This window comes from Stegostoma tigrinum, chromosome 4 (genome assembly GCF_030684315.1).
Source record: "Stegostoma tigrinum isolate sSteTig4 chromosome 4, sSteTig4.hap1, whole genome shotgun sequence".
Lineage (NCBI taxonomy): Eukaryota > Metazoa > Chordata > Chondrichthyes > Orectolobiformes > Stegostomatidae > Stegostoma > Stegostoma tigrinum.
Window position 1 is genome coordinate 36,405,312 of NC_081357.1, and position 19,709 is coordinate 36,425,020.

The 19,709-nt window shown below is 39.7% G+C and overlaps 1 long non-coding RNA gene across 1 annotated transcript in view; it reads left to right on the forward strand.

The window, feature by feature from the left end:
• Positions 1-2,855, forward strand: part of LOC125452242 (uncharacterized) — a 40,908-nt gene extending 38,053 nt beyond the window's left edge. Inside the window, exons 3-4 of the long non-coding RNA XR_007247504.2 lie at positions 2,484-2,645; positions 2,752-2,855. This is a non-coding gene — a long non-coding RNA (uncharacterized LOC125452242). The remainder of the gene's footprint in view (positions 1-2,483; positions 2,646-2,751) is intronic.
• The last annotated feature ends 16,854 nt before the right edge of the window (positions 2,856-19,709 follow it).

Below are 19,709 nucleotides of genomic sequence, written 5' to 3' on the forward strand. Positions count from 1 at the left end.
TGTCTTTTACTTGAATCCCCAGGGGTTTCTGCAATGTTTAGGAAGATGGATTGAAATCCCAGGTTCTAAATCATTCACCTGTTTATTGCACAAACAGCAAGTGCATATTGAGAGACCACTGATACTCAATAGCAACAGTGTGTATTATCTACAACATGTGCAGCAGAAATTCATGAAAGATCCTCAGCACCTTCCAAACCCATGACCACTTCCATCTAGAGGGACAAGGGTAGCAGATACATGGGAACACCACCACCTACAAGCGCCCCTCCAAGCCACTCACCATCCTGACTTGGAAATATATCACCGTTCCTTCATTGTCACTGGGTCAAAATCATGGAATTCCCTCCCTATGTGCATTGTGGGGATACCCACAGCACATGGAGCACAGCTCACCATCATCTTCAAGGGGGCAATTAGGAATGGGTGATAAACTGGCCAGCCTGCAATGCCCACTTCCCAAGCATAAATAAAGAAATTCACAAATTCCACTTGCTTCACTCAGTGACCCCTCAAATTGGAAAATAACAACAAGCTGCACTTCTCTCCTTTACTTAAGTTGACTTACTACTTTTTGGCATTACTTTTCATTCAGACAAGTAATAAAGTTCAGATCAAGGAGATTGACTCACCCAAAACAAGGTATTTTTCTCTTTTGTTAATACTGAACACAGGACGCAGAAAGACAGTGTTCATGTGAATATAGATGTCCTCACTGCAATAGACATAAATATTTCCTGAGTCTTCTTGATTGTGTAATGTACTCAGATCAAGTGACAGACCCTTCAAAACATATGTTTAAAACAAATTTTTTGCAGTCTGTTTCCACAAACTAGCCAGTTTGGCTTTAATGCACATTCTCAATAACAACTGTGTGACCATTTTCCCTTTGGCAGTGCGACAATTTCAATTTGTTTTCAAGCACAGATTTAAATTTTGCCCTGTGAAAAGAGATGAACGATCAAAAAATGGGAAATTTCAAGCAGAACCAAGGGTCACATTCTAAGGATTTGGCCTGCGCAATATAGGACTGAGATGAGAAATTTCTTCACCCAGAGAGTGGGGAGCCTATGGAATTTGTTACTTCAGAAAGCTGTTGAGGCCAAAACATTGAATATTTTCAAGAATGAGTTTGGTATAATTCTTAGGGCTAAAGTGATCAAAAGGTACAAGGAAGAAAGTGGGCTCAGGTTACTGAATTGGATGATCAGCGATGATTGAATTGATTGGTGGAGCAGGTTCATTGGGCTGAATGGCTTACTCCTTCCCCATTTTCTATATTTCTATCCACTTGAGAGGGAATGTTGGATCTTAGTTTCACAGGCATTTGAAAGATAGCATCTCCAGTAGGGCGGTAATCCATTGATTTTGCACTGATGTCTTGAATAGGGCTCAAACCTAAAACTCCTGATTCAGAGTTGAGAGAGCCACCTACTGAGCCAAAGCTGACACTGTGTGAATAATATAGAAATTGAGAGTTATAAAGAGAGCAACCAACGAATTTTCATATGGCTTTAAGTTCTACTTTGAAGCTCACAGATCACAGGCATGACCCAGTACTGTTTGTCATTTAAAATATTTTATTCCCTTCTTGAATAAATTACTGACTATCCTGTGGAGGAAAGAATCACTTCCTGGACATTGGTCTGTGTTCAGCCTCATTGACGAAGATTTTCCATCTTGGAACTAAAATAAGGCACCGATCATGTTGAAGGTCAATATTTCTGTAATAGCCCAGTTACCTCATGTGATTAATTACCTCTCACTTTATTATCTATACAAACAAGATTTGGCTGAGTGAGCCAGCAAACCGTATGGAGGTGAGTGTGCAGACTGTTCTTACATCTTGCAGTACTTCCCATGGCCATTGATTCTGTCACATATTCAAAGCCCAGCTGGACATTACTTCATTGGCTGCAAGGTAGGAGCTTCTAAGGACCCTTTGGCAATTACCGCCAACCAACTGCAAAGATTGCCCAAGAAACAGAAGTTCGCTGTGTACGTTGGCAATGTCTCCTTACAGGTGTTGTTGAATTGGATACAGAAATGAAAGGAACCAGGATGCTCTCCCATCCTTCCATCCAGCCTGGTTTGAGTCCATCTTTGGAGTCAGTGCCAGTATCCCTCACCAGTGCACCCAGCTGCTGTGCTGTAAGAAATGAATGACCTGCTGCACTCCACAGAGGTAAATGGCACCAGCTTCACTCTGGTAGCTCACAGTCACAGGGACATCATTCAGTCTGACTCTGCTACTGCCTAGGCATCTCATCACGTGGGAAAGCCTGCTAGCCTCAACTGCATGATGTGCGCTGCAGAGCTCACAGACATGTCCAATTCTCAAAGTACTATCCTTTCCTGGGAACTGTACTTTCCACTCATTTTCTAGGAAGTCTTACCATTTCACCTGGTTAATCATGCTCCCAAAATTCTCCTACACCCATTTCCATCATACTCCTTTTATCCTTCCTTTTATCTCATTGCAGGAAAAGCTGTCACACAGCACACAGAGAAAGCCAAGACCAGCAAGAGCCAGCCAGGCATCAAGATCTTCATCTGCTCTGAAGAGCGATCAAAAGAGTTATCCAGAGAAGACCAAGACAATTCCTGTAGTGATGGGGAGATAGGAGCACCCAGGAAGCCATTAAGTAACATTACACACTGCTTTTTCCCATGTGTACTAAGGCAGACACTTTGATCTGTATAAGCTGTTCTTTATCTTCATCAAACAATTCTTTCCCTTCTCTTTTACAGGCACTATGGTCACACAGGAGCCAGTCCAACAAAAGACATCTCATGCCCACCACTGCCACAAAATTGAAGCCAACCTGTGATCCCTCACAGCAAGGACCAGTAAGTGTCATCCAACCACCAGCACAGAGATTGTCAAGTTAAACGGCACTTCAGTTAGATTGGACTCAGTTAGATTACTATCTCAATGGCGTCAAGTTAGGTAAAGGGGAAATACAATGAGATCTAGGTGTTCTTGTACATCAGTCAGTGAAAGCAAGCATGCAGGTACAGCAGGCAGTGAAGAAAGCTAATGGCATGCTGGCCTTCATAACAAGAGGAATTGAGTATAGGAGCAAAGAGGTCCTTCTGCAGCTGTACAGGGCCCTGGTGAGACAGCACCCGGAGTATTGTGTGCAGTTTTGGTTTCCAAATTTGAGGAAGGACATTCCGGCTATTGAGGGGGTGCAGCGTAGGTTCACAAGGTCAATTCCCGGAATGGCGGGACTATTATATGTCGAAAGATTGGAACGACTGGGCTTGTATATACTTGAGTTTAGAAGGATGAGCGGGGATCTGATTGAGGTGCATAAGATTATTAAAGGATTGGACACTCTGGAGGTAGGAAGCATGTTTCCGCTGATGGGGGAGTCCAGAACCGGAGGACACAGTTTAGAAATAAGGGGTAGGCCATTTAGAACAGAGTTGACGAAAAACTTGCTCTGCCCCAGAAGGCAGTGGAGGCCAAGTCTCTGGATACTTTCAAGAAAGAGATGGATAGAGCTCTTGAAGATAGTGGAATTGAGGGTTATGGGGATAAGGCAGGAACAGGATACTGATTGTGGATGATCAGCCATGATCATAATGAATGGTGGTGCTGGCTCGAAGGGCCGAATGGCCTACTCCAGCACCTATTGTCTATTATCTATTGTCTATTCACTCAGGCACACAACCAATTTCTGTGTACAGTTTCTCTAACATATGGGCAAAACATGAACATTGCTGCTCTGGGAAACCCGCAGGTAGTGAATAATTTGTGTAGGTCTCCATCAACTGTAAGAGTGATGTTGTTATGTAACTATTTTAACCTCAGTCCATTGTTTAAAAAAAACAGGAATGCAGTAACAACATCCACCAAACACAAATTGATCAGTTCCAACTCACTCTCATGAGAAGGAATTAATCACGCTCTATCTTCAGGTCTGTGTATAGCACATAATTTCTGATTAGCTGTGAGTTTCTTTTTGAGATCTCTAATTGTCAAACAGAAGCCAAGTTTTGGCTGTGCATTTGGTAATACACATATGCCCCAACAGCTCCGACAGAAGGTGGAATGATCAGTCTGTCAGCGAAACGTTGTTGATGTTGGAAATAAGTCTTTATAGTCAGGCCATTGGACAGATGTTGAGATATTCTGGCTCATTTGTTTTTGCTCCTGCCTGATTATATTGAGTCTGTTTTGTGTTCTTGATCACTGTGCTACCGCAGCTCGGTATCCACATTAAATTCATCAGCAAAGTCTTTATCAGCTATTTAAGGCAGTCCACCATCACCTCGAAACTGCAGTCACCTGGAAATTGTATTCTTTTATTTAATCTTCCTCTTTTCTGTAATGGCAATTGGTTTTTAATGGAAAATGGTTACCAAGTACATCTAAAATGTCATCAAAAGAGACCAGTATCTTCTTTAACATTCTCTTGGTAAATAATCTATTAATTGTCCAACAGAGTAAATGTAACATGCTCTTTTTTTCTGAAGAGGGGTCCAGACCGGAAACATCAGCCTACCTGCTCCTCTGATGCTGCTTGGCCAGCTGTGTTCATCCAGCTCTACACCCTGTTACCTCTTGTTCTTCTAGTTATCTCTTGCTCCTCTAGTGATTTGTTATTTAGAACTGATAGAATAATATATCTCCTGACCAATATAATACTCTGACTGAAGTATCTGTAACTTCAAATTTGGAGGTGTGACAACTTTCTCCATTTCTTTGCTTGAAGTGCTCACTTTAAATTCCGAAAGCTTTTTGAAAATTATGTAAATTATGGCTTAGCTCCTTGAAGCTTTTCTTCTTGAAGTTTGAATTATGGTTTCAGTTCAATTTCAAAAAAGATTTTTAAAAAATGTTCCAGCTTCAAGAATATATTTTGCGATTGCAATTGAATTTTAACTGGTGGGGAAGCAGGATTAAAGCTTTAAATTATTGGTTATAATTTTGGACCGATTCGTAGTTTCTGACTTCAACCTTCATTGCATTTCTTTTCTTTGCATTTTAAATTGTGAATCGTGTTTTAAATCTCAGTATTATGTTGCTTCAGTAAATCTTTTAAAATTATTTTCAATTATTCAAAGGCTGTAAAGACTCTTTAATTGTAATGCCTTCATCAATTTAAGAACTAAAATAGAGGTTTGGCACTCCTTTAGCCGTCTCCTCAGTGCATATCTCATCTGCAATTATATGGATGATGCAAACCATTTCTGCTTGTTCATCAAATGATCTGCTTCCTTTTTATCTGAAGAAAATGACAATGCAAGTTTTCACCCCTTTAAGAATTTTTGGTTGTAAAATAATAATAAGTTTCAGTTTCAAAACAAACTTTTTAAAATAAAATCTTCCTCTGGCTTTGACTTTTAAGCTCTATTCTCATTGATTATTTTGCCAATTTAAAGAATTTCTTAAAGAATGATCCTATTTTTAAAGAACTTTTTGACACCTAATAATCATAACTTTCACAATGAAAAGATGAGTGCTTTTAATAAAATAAATTAATTTTTCATTATTTCAGCTTCCCAACCCAGAATTCTGCTTTAAAGTAGGTATTCTACCCTTTCTTTTACGGGACTGAACTTAGGCCAATGTCATCCAATTTTTCCTGATATGATTCAGATTTTCCTCTTTTGCCTTTATTGAGATTCTTGTCCTCAAAAGCTTTTCTGAATTTACTTCCCTGGCTCCAGCAGCTTTAAACTTTTAAAGAAAAGCTGTTTGTTGCTACATTTTTTCCAGTCTGGTCCAGACTGACCAACTGTTGTTTCTATCGCTGCAGCTGTTACTTCTGCCAGTGAAAGCATTTTGTGCTCCATAAATTAACTGCTTCAAAACCTAAGTCCAGTACATATCTTTGTCAAAGGGAATTCAAAGTTAGAGGGGTAGGATATTCAAATGCTTGAGGAGAAAGTATAAAATACATGCAATATATGCATATAATACATGTGTAGACAGTCTCATGCTTTCAGTGTGTTGGGATTGTGAAAATTCCTCATAAGAACAAATAGCCACGAATGACTAATAGGTGTGTGTATATATAAAGAGGTGTTATGCAATTTTGCAAAATAATCTTTGGGTTCAGGAGAATTTTTTTGCTACTTTTGCTCTTCAGGTTGTAATACCAAATTGGAATCCATATTAGACTGATATGCTGAATCATCTTTGCATGTTACATGGGTGATCAGCTTTGGTTTATTCATTCTAGCTTTACTGACAGAGAGCTCCTTCTGATTTAGTTGGCCATTGCTCTCACTCAAAATGGGTGTGAGTAGCGATCAACTCATGCTGGCAGGATTTCAAAATCTATTTTTGTTCCCACCTGTAGTGCCATCATTTTTTTTCTCCACCTGCCCATAAACAAACGTTAGTACTTGGTCATTGTTATTTCTGACTTTTTCTTATTAGTATTCATTCGGGGAGTGTCAGCATCGTTGGGTGGGCCAGCATTTATTGTCCATTCTTAATTTCCCTTGAGAAGCTGGTGGTGAGCATTCTGCTTGAAGCCTTGCAGTCCATTTGGTGTAGCTACACTCACAATGCCATTGTGGGGACTGGGGGTGCATTGCAGGATTTTATGGAGCAGCAATACACTTCAAAGTCAGGGTGGTGAGTAGTTCGGAAGAAAAATTTGTAAATGGTGCTGTTCTCATGTATTTGCTGCCCCTGTTCTCTAGATAGTAGTGGCCATGGGTTTGGAGGGTGCTATCTGAAGAGAATTAAAGAACTGCTGCAATGAATCTCGTCAATGGTACACGCTGCTACTACTATGTGTTGATGATGGAGGAAGTGAACATTTATGGATATGGTGCCAATCAAGTGAAATTCCTTCAGAGACCCTAGCTGCAATGGCTGACTTCCAACATCCACAATGATCTTCTTTTGTTCCAAAAATGACTCCAACTATTGCAGAGTTTTCCCTTCAATTCCCATTGATTTCAGTTTTATCAGAGCTCTTTGATGCCACAAAATGCAGCCAAATGTGGCCTTGATGCCAAGGACATTCATTTTCACCTCAGTTGTCTATCCAACCTTGAATATATTCAATAATTATATTCACAGCCTTCTGGAAAGATAATTCCAAAGATTCACTGCTTGAGAGAAGAAATTAGATTAGATTCCCTACAGTGTGGAAACAGGCCCTTCGGTTCAACAAGTCCACACTGCCCTTTGGAGCATCCCACCTAGACCCATCCCCCTTTAATCCACACACCCCTGAACACTATTGGCAATTTAGCATGGCCAATCCACCTAGCCTGCACATCTTTGGACTATGGAAGGAAACCAGAGCACCCGGAGGAAACCCACGCAGACACGGGGAGAATGTGCAAACTCTGCACTGACAGTTGCCTGAGGCTGGAATTGAACCTGGGTCCCTGGTGCTGTGAAGCTGCAGTGCTAACCACTGAGACACTGTGCCACCCTATGTTATCTCATTTCAGTCCTCAATGAACAATTTATACGTTATCTGTTCTCTGGGCTCCATAGGTATAAGAAACAACTTCATTATTGCAAAATTCCAGAGAAAAGTAATATTGGACTTGAAGTTCTGGAGTTCACCTATTTTTGCTACATTCGAAACAAGGCCGCAATGAGGTCAGGAGCTGACAGATCATGATGGAACCCAAACCAGGTGTCACTTAGCAGGTATTGCTTGGTAGAACCATTGATGACAACTTCCATCACTTTACTGATGTTCAGGACAGACTAATCAGATGGTAATTGGCTCGGATAGATTTTTCCTGCTTTTTGTTTATGGGACATACCTGGGCAATTTTCTGTATTGCTGTGTAGATGCCAGCATTGTAGCTTTACTGGAACAGCTTAGCAAGGGGCATGGCAAGTTCTGGAGCACAAGTCTTCAGTACTATCCCAGAATTTTAGGAAATATCAGGTGCAGACCGCATGGTTGCTTGAGCCGTCTTTGCCACATAACATAGTTGTAGTTGAGCTTCTGCCTTAGCTCCTATTTATTGCCAGCTGTCATATCCCTGGATTCCCTGAAAGTCTTTCCAGGGTTGAATATATTCTCTGATGGACCACACACAGCTTTTTGGAAGGCAGAATTCCAAGGGTTCATGGCCATCTTAAGTGAACAAACTTCTCCTCATCTCAGTCCTAAATGAGCAACTCCTTATTCTGAAGCAGTTCCATGCATTGCCCAGCTGTGGGAAACAACCACTATGTTTGCAGAGAACAGTAATAGTGGGCTGCTTTGATTTTTTTCACCATAGATATTGCCAGATCTACTGAGTTTCTGTGGCACTTTCTAATTTTATTGGAGAATTCCGGCATCTGCAACATTTTGCCATCTTCAGGGATATTGTATCCTTTTTTAAATATGCAAATCAAAACTGTGTTCCCATTTCGGGTGCAGTTTCACCAAAGTCCTCTACAGTGAACCTACCATGCTCAAAGAATCCAGTTTCCTTGTATAATTGCCAGCATGTAATTTGCTTTCAGATTTCCTTGCTGTTCCTGGAGTTTAACTTTCCGTACTGTTTATACAAGTACAGCTAAGTCTCTGAACATCAAGACCATAATCTCCAGGAACTAAAATTCAGCCCCTATAGTCTGCTCTGCATTTAACATTTTATGTTTCATGCCTTTTAAAAATATTCTGCTTTTCTATTTTTATTGCCTAAAACAATCACACAATTAGCCATCTTGATGTTTATGAAACAAACTTGTCACCATCTTTTTGCAGCCTCTGTGTTTGCTCCTCACATCCTACACTCCAATCTAGCTTTACATCATGGAATTCCTACAGTGCAAAAAGAGAACATTCAGCCCATCAAGTTTGCAGTGACTGTCCAAAAAACATCCCACCCTATCTCCGTAACCCCACATTTAACAATGGCTAATCCATCTATCCTGCACACAACTGGGCAATGTATCATAGCCAATCCACCTGACCTGCACAGCTTTGGACTGTGGGAGGAAAGCAGAGCATCCTGAAGAAACCCATGCAGGCACAGTGAGGACATGCAAACTCCACACAGACAGTCAACCAAGGCTAGAGTTGAACCCATGTCCCTAGTGCTGTGAGACAGCAGTGTTAATTACTGAGCCACCATGTCATCCTTATGATGAGCAAACTTGGGTCTGATGGCCTGGATTTACTGATGACCAGATTGTCATTTTTCTAGTGTAGATGGGAGTTGCACAAGGATTCTGTGGAATCCCCACTGCAGCAGACTCCAAACGAATTGCTGGAAAATTGAATCTTCCACTGGGCAATTCTTAACACCTGGAACCTTGTGAAATATCCATTTAAGTCAGATAATTCAGAGGGTTTCACTGTTGTTAAGTAAATTGTTAATCATAAAGCAAAAGTCAGACTCTTGAATAACTATTGAATTGAACCTTCAGATTCAAACTTCCAGAATGTGATCTAACACCAACCCTTCCTTCCCCCTTCAAGACCCAAGCCTGTCCATTCCACTTCCCATGAGACCGGACATTGCCCACTGCCAGATCCATTATCTCTCACTCACCATAAACACTTCCACCCTGGCATAATTGCTGCTAGTGAGTTTTGCCCAGTGACAGCCACCAGCCAAATAAAGGCAGGCACTCAAAAATGCCATGGGTTGGAGTTGGGGAATCTTTGGCCTCTACCGGAAGGATGCTTTCTGTCGCTCCCACTCCTCAACTGAATCTGTGCGCCTTGTTAAAATCCTTAAAGAGACACACTTTTTTTAATGAAACATTTTCTTCTCCCTTCTCTTCGAGTTACACCCTTGATGATTTCCTTAGTCTGGGCACAACACACACCATTTGCTGCCATATTGTAAGGGCTATGGTAGGATCTCTGTTAGTAATAGTCTAAGGACTGACTAATAAGAAATGGCAAAGGATTAACCACAACAGTCTTTGGCAGAAGAAGCATGCGCTTGAGCACCAATGACTAGTTTATGAAATAGACGTAAAGGTCAGATTGTACTAACATCGTACTGGTTAACCATATCAGCAAGATAGAAGAGGTAAGTATCTCTTCAACTGTATGGTTGTTAATTGAACAAGTAAGACCACAGACTTCTATCTGGTAACTGGCTAGCTCATCCCAGAGGATGCCATTGACACACCAGTGGGTGGAGCTGCACAGTGTTGAGTATTAACCCCTTCAAGCCAACTTTTACAAAGTTATTCAACCGCAATAAGTCATCTAAAGATTTTTAATGCATTGGTTCGTGTTCAGGTGTTATAGCAATGTCACATCACAATCATGTATTTTCCTTCCTGCATAAATCTAAACAAATATTTAGCAACACAGTGTAACAATGGCTATGTCAAAGTCCATGAGATATAGGAGCAGAATTAGGCCATTTGGCCCATCGAGTTTGACCCACCATTCAATCATGGCTGATATGTTTCTCAACCCCACTCTCTTGCCTTCTACCCACAACCCTTGATCCCCTTATTATTCAAGAATATACCTATCTCCCTCTAAAGACACTCAATGACTTGACCTACACAGCCTTCTGCGACAATGAGTACCACAGATTCACCACCTTCTGACTGAAGAAATCCCCCCTCATCTCAGTTCTAATGGGTCATCCCTTCACTCTAAAGCTGTGCCCTTGGGTCTTAGTCTCTTCTACTAATGAAACATCTCCATATCCATTCTATCCAGGCTTCTCAGTATATTGTAAATCCCAGTGCGGTCACCCCTCATCCTTCTAAATTCCATTGAATACAGACCTAGAGCCCTCAATTGCTTCTTATATAATAAGCCCTTCATTCCCTGGATCATTCTTGTAAACTTTCTCTCGACTAACTCTAATGCCAGCCTATCTTTCCCTAGGTATAAGGCCCAAAATTGCTCAGAATATTCCAAACAAGGTCTGATCAGAGCCTCTTATACAGCCTCAGCAGTACATCCCAGCTCCTATATTCTAGTCCTCTTGAAGTGAATGTGAATATTGCATTTGCCTTCCCAAATGTCAACTGAAGCTTCATGTTAACCTTAAGAGAATCCTGAACTAGAAGTCCTAAATCCCGTTGTGCTTCAGATTTCTAAGCCCTTCCCCATTTAGAAAATAGTCTATGCCTCTATTCTTCCTAACAAAGTGTAAAACATCACATTTCCCACATTTTTCCATCTGCCACTTTCCATATTATGACAGGCTGATCTGAGATTCTTTTTCAGCAGGTTGCCAGAATTTTTTTGAGAAATATTCAATTACATAGGTGATATGATTGATTGCCTCCAGTTCCTCCTCCTCTTAAGTGACAAATATTATGTTTCTTCAGAGAGGTTGTTCACGTTTGGTTAGTTTTGGTAGTTCTGTCCCAACAGGACATTGAATTACATTTGTCCTTTGGAAGCAATTTTTAAAAATAAGTTTCAGGCAGCTTTTTGCTCTGAAAACAATCATTAATCCAGAACGGTGAGGCACAACCTTTACAGAATGACAAGTGCAGTGGGTGACACATTTATATTTATGGATAGTTATAACTTGACCGTTCTTAACAGATCATTGACATATGAAATACAAATGTATCAAAGAGTTTAATATAATTGGAATTTTTAATTTAAAATTGAATATTTACTTTTTAAAAGATAAGTTTGCAAGTCTTTTAAATTGTGTTGAATTTTACAACAAAACCTTTTAACCTTATAAGAAGTTTTATAACAAGAGACTTAATTGGGCCTTTATCTGTATGTTTTTGGGAAATTGGGCCATTTGAAATGCTTACCTGAAAAAGACCTTGCTTTCCCATTCATTTAAGATATTGAATCTTGATAAAGCTTTTTTAAAGTTCTGTATTTTGACCCTTCTGATATTCCAATATTCACTGCATCTGGGGGATCTTGATATTTGTGCACAAACACATAAAGGTGACCATTAAGTCTTTGTCACTAAACTACAAAGAAATTTAACTTCTTTGCACATCTGTTCTCTGAGGTTTATTTCACAGAAGAGAGTTTTAAAAATGCACAGAATTCAATTTAGAGTCAGAATAAGGCTGACATTCCAAAACAAACATTCAACAAAGTTAGACCAGATGATCAGTAGAAACCAGATGGGATTTGCCGACCATGTGCATTAACAACAACCCGTTCTCTCTATGTAACATCCACATTGTCTGACAGTTGCTAATCCTGGCTCATGCCATACTATCACTATGGGGTAAAGCAGGGAGACCGGCTTTAAGAGTTACCTCAGCCACATTGTTGATATTATTCTGCACCCTGCTCGAACCATCTAGCCAACTGAACGAATGAATCCCAGCAACCCAATGTTGAAGTCTTTTAATTCTTATTCTAGAGATTTTACTCTACTGTGGTCTTTAAAAGTTCAGTCCACTTGCTGATCCACTCTGTTGTGTACAGAATATCACTTCCAACACTACCTTTTATTCATTTGGATCTATGTTGCCCTTGTCCTACTCCAACTATTCGATTTTGAATGGTTATCTCGAATAGTCGTCTGCATACTACTTAATATCTCACACACCCTTAGAATTGTCTGGTCCACTCACATATAGTATAGCTTTATTTTCTCATTTCTTGGTTATCTTATTTGATTCCACTGCCCACTTAATGTGACAAAATCACAATTTCATGGCTTGCAATGGGTTTCAGAATCCATCATTGTTGTGGCTTAAAAGCTGAATCCTGGAACATTAGTAAATCTCTCAATTTTAACAGTATCAGATCTGCTGTTACATGTAAATTAATTGTTTTTCATTGATTGGTGACTATTTTGGGGGATTCATTTGAGACCATATAAACATTAATAGACTATAACTCTACTTATTGGGTTCATAAATAAATATAAAATTGTGTATAAATTGTCTAACATTTTTCACCAATGATACTTCTGGTGTAGAATACCCACTGCTTTCTTTTCTTAAATATTTACCAATAACGCCCACATTTACTCTGCATTTTTTTTTCCACAGATGTAAGTTTAGTTTGTAATGTTCATATGAAATGCTATCAAGTGGCCTTTGTAAGTCCTAGAATACAGTAGGGTTTACCATCTCACTTGGATGTCACTTGCTTCATAGGAATTCTGATGACTTTGGGCCAGTTGGTATGTAAGGCATACCTGTATCCCCAATCACCTGCTCTCAAATTTCATTTGACTGCGTTAGCTGAAGAAAAAGTAGTCAATGATAGTCAGAAATGATGGAGGCAAGTTGCGAGGAAGCTGGTGCGTTAGGGAAATCCTGGCCAGAATAATGTAGCCTATATTTTCCAATACTTTCCTCAGCAATGGCACTCTAGGTGGGAGTTGGCCAGTGTCATAGATCAGAATTCTCCCTTCTGTTGTGTCTGGCATCTGGCCTGTAAGATAAGCACTACTTACATGTATTGTATACAGTAAAAATATTTAAGGTAATTAAACAGAAACAGTGAAACCAATTATTATTTAAGTTAATTAGCAAAGGAGGCTAAAGGGGCATAGAATCAATCAGTAAAGGGTAAAATTAGGAGTAATGTCACAGAAGTTATCATTAAAAAAAACAATTTCAGTGTATGTCAGACCACTCACACTCTTAGATCATCTTGAAGTGTATTCCGGAAGTGTAGTCACTATTGTAATATAGAAAAATACTGCAGTCAATTTTGGCATTTTAAGTTCCCAGAAACAGAGTTGAAATTTTTGGCCTTGTATCCTTCACTTGTCTGATCAAAAGTTCATTTGAAATGTTGATCGCTCTGTGTGATGAACCTCCCTGATATCAGTCTTAATGTCACATTTTATTAATCTGGAACAGCAGCGCCCTTGTCGCATGCCAACTCTTGAATTTTGAAAGGTTATGTGGAATAATCTTCTCAACATCCCTTGCTAAATTTTATAACTTTGCCATGAGCTGGATGGTCACTTGTATTGTCTAGCTTATTTTGTAATGCCCAGGGTGACTCATTCAATTCTGTTGCCCATTTAGTTTGGTATAATTGCAAATTCCATGGATCTGAAATGTAGAAGGAAGAGTGCTACAAATTGTGCCGTACTGTTTTCCAAATACGGAATTGCTTTCCAGGAATTGTGACTTGAAACTACATTGCTGTTCCTTCATTATTTCAAAAACCTGTAATTTCTTTCCTCCCAGCACTGTGGGTGTAGCTACACCACATGGACTGCAGGCTCAAGGCAGCAGCTCATCAACACCTTACTAAGGGCAGTTAAATATGCCACCAATTGCTAATCTTGCCACAGATATTCAATTCTCATAAAATAATTTTTAATAGAGCAAACACTAGAACTTACAAGATATATATAGAATGTTATGATCTTCACAAAGATCAATAACTTTCTAATGTAAATTCAATCCTCTGCTTAATAGTTGAAAGAATGAAAAGTCAAAATTTTGTATTTTAAAACTTATACTAATTAAAAATAAACATATAGTCACTTTTGTCTAAACTCAACCTTTGTAAGCAATTTAAAATTTAAAGCCACAAAACAGAACATCAATTTTCACTTTTAAAGAAAATCAAAAATACACCACAAATACACTTTGTCCTATTTCCTTAGAGCTAGTTCAAAGGTGATTCTTAGTTTTACTGCTGTTCCTACCCCTTCACGAACTGGAAACCTTTGATTCATAGTCTCCTCTGGAATTTCACCCTCTAGCCACATTTTTGTAAATCTTACAGCCTCATTTTAACTCATGAATTCAGTCTTATCAAACCAAGTGCATTGTTCTGTAAACCTATAAAATTCTAACAGGACTAGACAGGAGGTGGCATTTATGGGCAGCATTGTGGTTGTGGTTAGCACTGCTGTCTCACAGCATCAGGGACCTGGGTTTGGTTTCTGCCTCGGACGATTGTCTGTGTGGAGTTTGCTAGTTTCTGCATTGCTCTTTGCTGGCTGCCCTGGTTTCCTCCTACAGTCCAAAGATGTGCAGTCTGGGTGGATTGGCAATGTAATTGTGGTGTTATCTGCATAGGGCGCGGTGGGGTTTCAGTGCTGGGTCTGGGGGAAATGCTCTTTGGACAGTTGGTGCAGTCTCATAGAATTATAGAATCCCTACAGTGTGGAAACAGGCCTTTCAGCCCATTGAGTCCACACCAAACCTCTGAAGAGCATCCCACCTAGGCTCAATGGACCAAATGCACTGTAGGGATTCTATTCTATTCTAGGATAGATGCAGGATGTTCCTGATGATGAAGGAATCCAGATCCTGGAGTCAAAGGATAAAGGTACAAGGCAAATCATTTAGAACTGAGATTAGGAGAAATTTCTTCAAGTACTGAGTGTGTGGAATTTGCTTCTACAGAACAGTTGAGGCTAAAACATTGTATGATTTCAAAGAGTTGGAAAAAAACAGTGCGAAAGGGTTCAAAGGATATGGGGGAGAAGCAGGAACAGGCCATTGAGTTGGAAGATCAGCCATGATCATAATGGTTGGCAGATGGATGAATGGCCTCCTTGTGATCCTATTTTCAATGTTTTTATATTGAATCATTGTAACTACTGCCTATAGTGGCACACCTCATCCTGGAACCTAGAAAAGTAACCTTGTATATGAATTGCCAGATACATTTTAATCCCTTACCGTCTCAAAACCCATCTCCATGTTGATGACAACTTCATAGCCATTATCTCTGGATAGCTATTCTCAAGATCCAACTCTCTTAATTTAGAAATAATGAACAGTGTCAAGCATAACTATTTACAACCTAACATTCTCAATGATTTCCTGGGACTTTATAGAGACAGTCAATCCACCAATAGTGCGTAGCCTGCTCCCATTGTCTTCAAGTGTAATCATCATGCAAAGTCTTCCCAGTAAAAGAGCTGAGACATCCTTTACTCTCCAACAATTAAACCAACAAGGCTTGTTGTTAGGGAGACATCAAGACAGATTCTTTGGGCCCACTGTATTGCCTTAGAATGCCTGAGTTAAAAAACATCGTAATGCCTTTTTGTAAAGTCCATTTATTATTGCGTACTCTTGAGAATTACACAGCATTAGAATAATTTAAATTGCTGAATTAAGTTACTTCCGTATTAGCATTTTAGCACCTTTAAAAATCCTACAAGTGATGCCAGCAAACAGGACTCTTATTTAGTTAAGAGTCTCCAGTGCAGGTTGGGTTTTAATTTGAGATTCTTTCAACAGAAGACTAATATTTATAATTCAAGTTATGTGGACCATGAGGAACAAAAAGGAAAACCAAAAAGTGTGAACTAGTGCCATTCATCATGGGGCTGATCACAGTGCAAAATTAGCAGATGCTTGAAACTATACCCTAAAGCAAACCTAAGGGTAACGTTTGAGGGAGTTGGATAAAAATCTACAAAATTAAAGCAGACAAATAAGTCAATTATAATTTTAGGAATTATATTCCTCTTTTATCACCATACCATAGTTATATTTTCCAAAATAAATTCCACTCTTGTTTTTGCATGTCATGCATCACATGAAACATGTACCTGACAATTGCATTGTAGCTAAAGCTGACCTTTCGTTTCCTGAAATCAGCAGTTGTATTCTGTCAAAACGTTCACTTTATTAGTACAATTGGTACAATGAATGATCTGTATGTTCCTGCAAACTCTCTATCTGGCCTGATCTTTCCCCTCTGTGTACTCCATGACAAGTTGTCAATGCACCAATTTTTCTCATTTGTTCTGTGGAATAGTTGCAGCACTTTTCGTCGATGGATTTCCAACAGGCCAGTTAGGAGACCTAATACTGTAAAAGTTTTGCGCAATAACAGTTTAATGTATTCTTCATACCTTACCTACAGAAAAAACTGTTGAAAGTACTTGCTTAATCTTGTCAAGGCACTACAAGTGACACTCTGAACACCAGTGGATACCCTCATTTCAAATTTGATGTTTGATGTTTTGTTAATCATAGAGAAACCTGGTTGAAAAGGATGTCAAGAAAATGTCATCGAGATGTTGTGATTAATCTGACTCTTATTTCAAACTAACCGAGAAAATAAACTAAAAAAAAACAGAACTTTAAAGTTGAAATTTATTTTCATTAATGAAACAGGGAGAAAGTGTTCTACTCAGTGTGATCAATATAGGAATAATCTAGCAGGAAGGATTGCTGAGACAATGGGAATAATTGTAAACTGTGACAGGGGGTGAAAATTGGCTTTATTAGATCAGCTATGTCATTCAGCCCTTCAAACTACATTGTAGATCAGTATCGCTAGCCCCCAAAAGTTCTTTCTCACGTAGCAGTTAAGATTCTACTTCTAACCTTAGATTGTCAGCTGTGATCCTCAATAATCACCACTGAATAAGAATAAAATGACCAAGTTAGGAATTTGTCCCAAATTTCCACTGCATGTTTGAGAACTTGATTTAAAAAAGTCAGCATTTTCATTTCAAATTGATGATCCACAAGGCAGCAGTGGAAAACTCACCTCTCATCTACATCACCAGCACACCATCACAACATGATTATAACTGGCGTGAAACTGTGGAGATTGAATCGGGTTGACCCAGTATCACAATAGCAGGCATTTTCACAAGTGAAGTAACTTCTGAACAACCAAGGGGGAGAAAGAGAAAGGCTTTGCAACCATAATCATGAGTTATGTTCCTCAACTAGTGCTTTAGTCTTGCACCTCTGAGTGCTGGTGGTAACAGCTCGCATCAGATCAAAAACTTTGGTCCCAGTTATCAACGGGAAAGTGTTTGGTATGTGATTAGGATCAAAAGAATCATTTTGTTGACATTGTCAGGTGTTGAGTCAGTAGGTCACTTTGAAGTTCTTGCTGTCAGCAGATTTCAAAATTTAAACGTTGCCACTTTTGCTACAAACTCACAATGTGAATAACTTTCACTCAATCATTATTAAGGAGGAAATTGTTTCAACTGCTGCCTACTGTCTCCCAAGTGGTACCTTTTAGTTTCAGAGATAATGGGAACTGCATATGCTGGAGAATCCAAGATAACAAAGTGTGGAGCTGGATGAACACAGCAGGCCAAGCAGCAGCTCAGGAGCACAAAAGCTGACGTTTCGGGCCTAGAAGGGTCTGGGCCCGAAACATCAGCTTTTGTGCTCCTGAGATGCTGCTTGGCCTGCTGTGTTCATCCATCTCCACACTTTGTTACCTAGGTATCTTTAAGTTTGCTCAGTCAGGGCCTCAGTTTAGATCGGAGAAACATGTCACCATAAAATGGAAGACAAAAGGTTTTAATTATGGCAGTCAGTCACGAGAAAAAAATAGGTATGTATTTGGTTATATAAAACAAAGAACGGTGGAAGCTGGAGGTCTGAAACAAAATAGTGGAGAAATTTAGGAGGTCTGCCAGCATTTGGGGAAAATGTGTATTTATTTTGGAGCAATCCATTAGGACGAGGGCCTGAGTGGGTAACAAACAGAAGCAGTGCACACACTCTGAAATTGTTAAACTCAACGTTGATCTCTGATGGCTGTGTAGTACCTTGGCAAAAGATCCTCAAGCTTGAATTGAGCTTCACTGTAGCACTGCAGGCAGCCTGGGATGAAGCTGTTAGCATGGGAACACAGTGGTGTATTAAAGTGGCAAACAATTGGAAGTTCAGGGTCATTTTTAAGGACAGAGATGTCCTGCAAAGTGGTCAGCTAGTCTGCATTTTCATCCCCCCCAGTGTAGATTAGACCACATTGTGAACAGTGAATATATTCAACTGGATTGAGTGAAGCACAGGTAAGGTGCTGCTTCATTTGAAAAGTGCATCTCGGCCCTTGGATACTGAGGAGGGAGGCAATAAACAAGAAAGTGCTTTCTGTGATTGTGTGGCAAGGATGTGGAAAAGTGTAGGCAATTGTCTGGGCAGAACAGTACTGCAGAATACTAACAGTGGAAGAGAGGTCCCAGAGGAACAGTTCCTCAGATGAAGAGGAGGATAATTGTTATATTGAATTTCAGTGGAACGGTTACTTTAGCTTCCACAGACACAGCATACCAGGTTCTGAATAAATGTTAAAAACTCCTTGTCCATTCAAATGCTTACATTCCATTAAAAAAGGGTAAAAACAAGATTTGCTTGCAAACAAGAGTATTGCATCCAAATAAAGAGGAACTCTAAGTGGACAACATACAGCTTATAAATGCATGATCCATTGCTCAGCAGGTCCAACAGTATCTTGACAAAGAGTCAGCCTCTGTATGATAGCAGCAGGTCTGCCTAATATCTCCAGAATTTTCTGTCTTTAACCTCAGATTACCAGCAAACACAGTAATTTGCTTTCACGTGAACCTCCATTGCTTGGCTACCTGATCTTTGTGCAAGATTTAACCGTGTTGTCCTTTCACATTATAGTTAGGTACTGGAAGCTCCATTTTAACCAATGAGCTTGGACAAGGCAGTTATCCTAGCTAAGCAAGTCCAGTTCAGTTGACACTATATATCAATGCCCAAAATAATCCATTGTCAGTGTTGTCACAAAAAGGAGAAAAAAAAACACAACTTTAACATAGTAAATTACCACAGAAGCCTTGCCTCTTGAAATTATAGTCACAGTAACGGACCCTTCAGCCCAACGTGTCCACATCAGCTAGACATCCCAAACTGACCTAGTCCCATTTGCCAGCATTTGGCCCATATCCCTATAAATTCTTCCTGTTCATATATCCATCCAGGTGTCTTTTAAATGTTGTAATTGTACTTGCCCTCACACTTGCCCTCCTCTAGCAGCTCATTCCATACAAGCACCAGCCTGTGCATGGAAAAGCTACCCCTCAGGTCCTTTCTGAAATCTTTTCCTTCTCACCTTGAGCCTATGCCTTCTCGTTTTGGA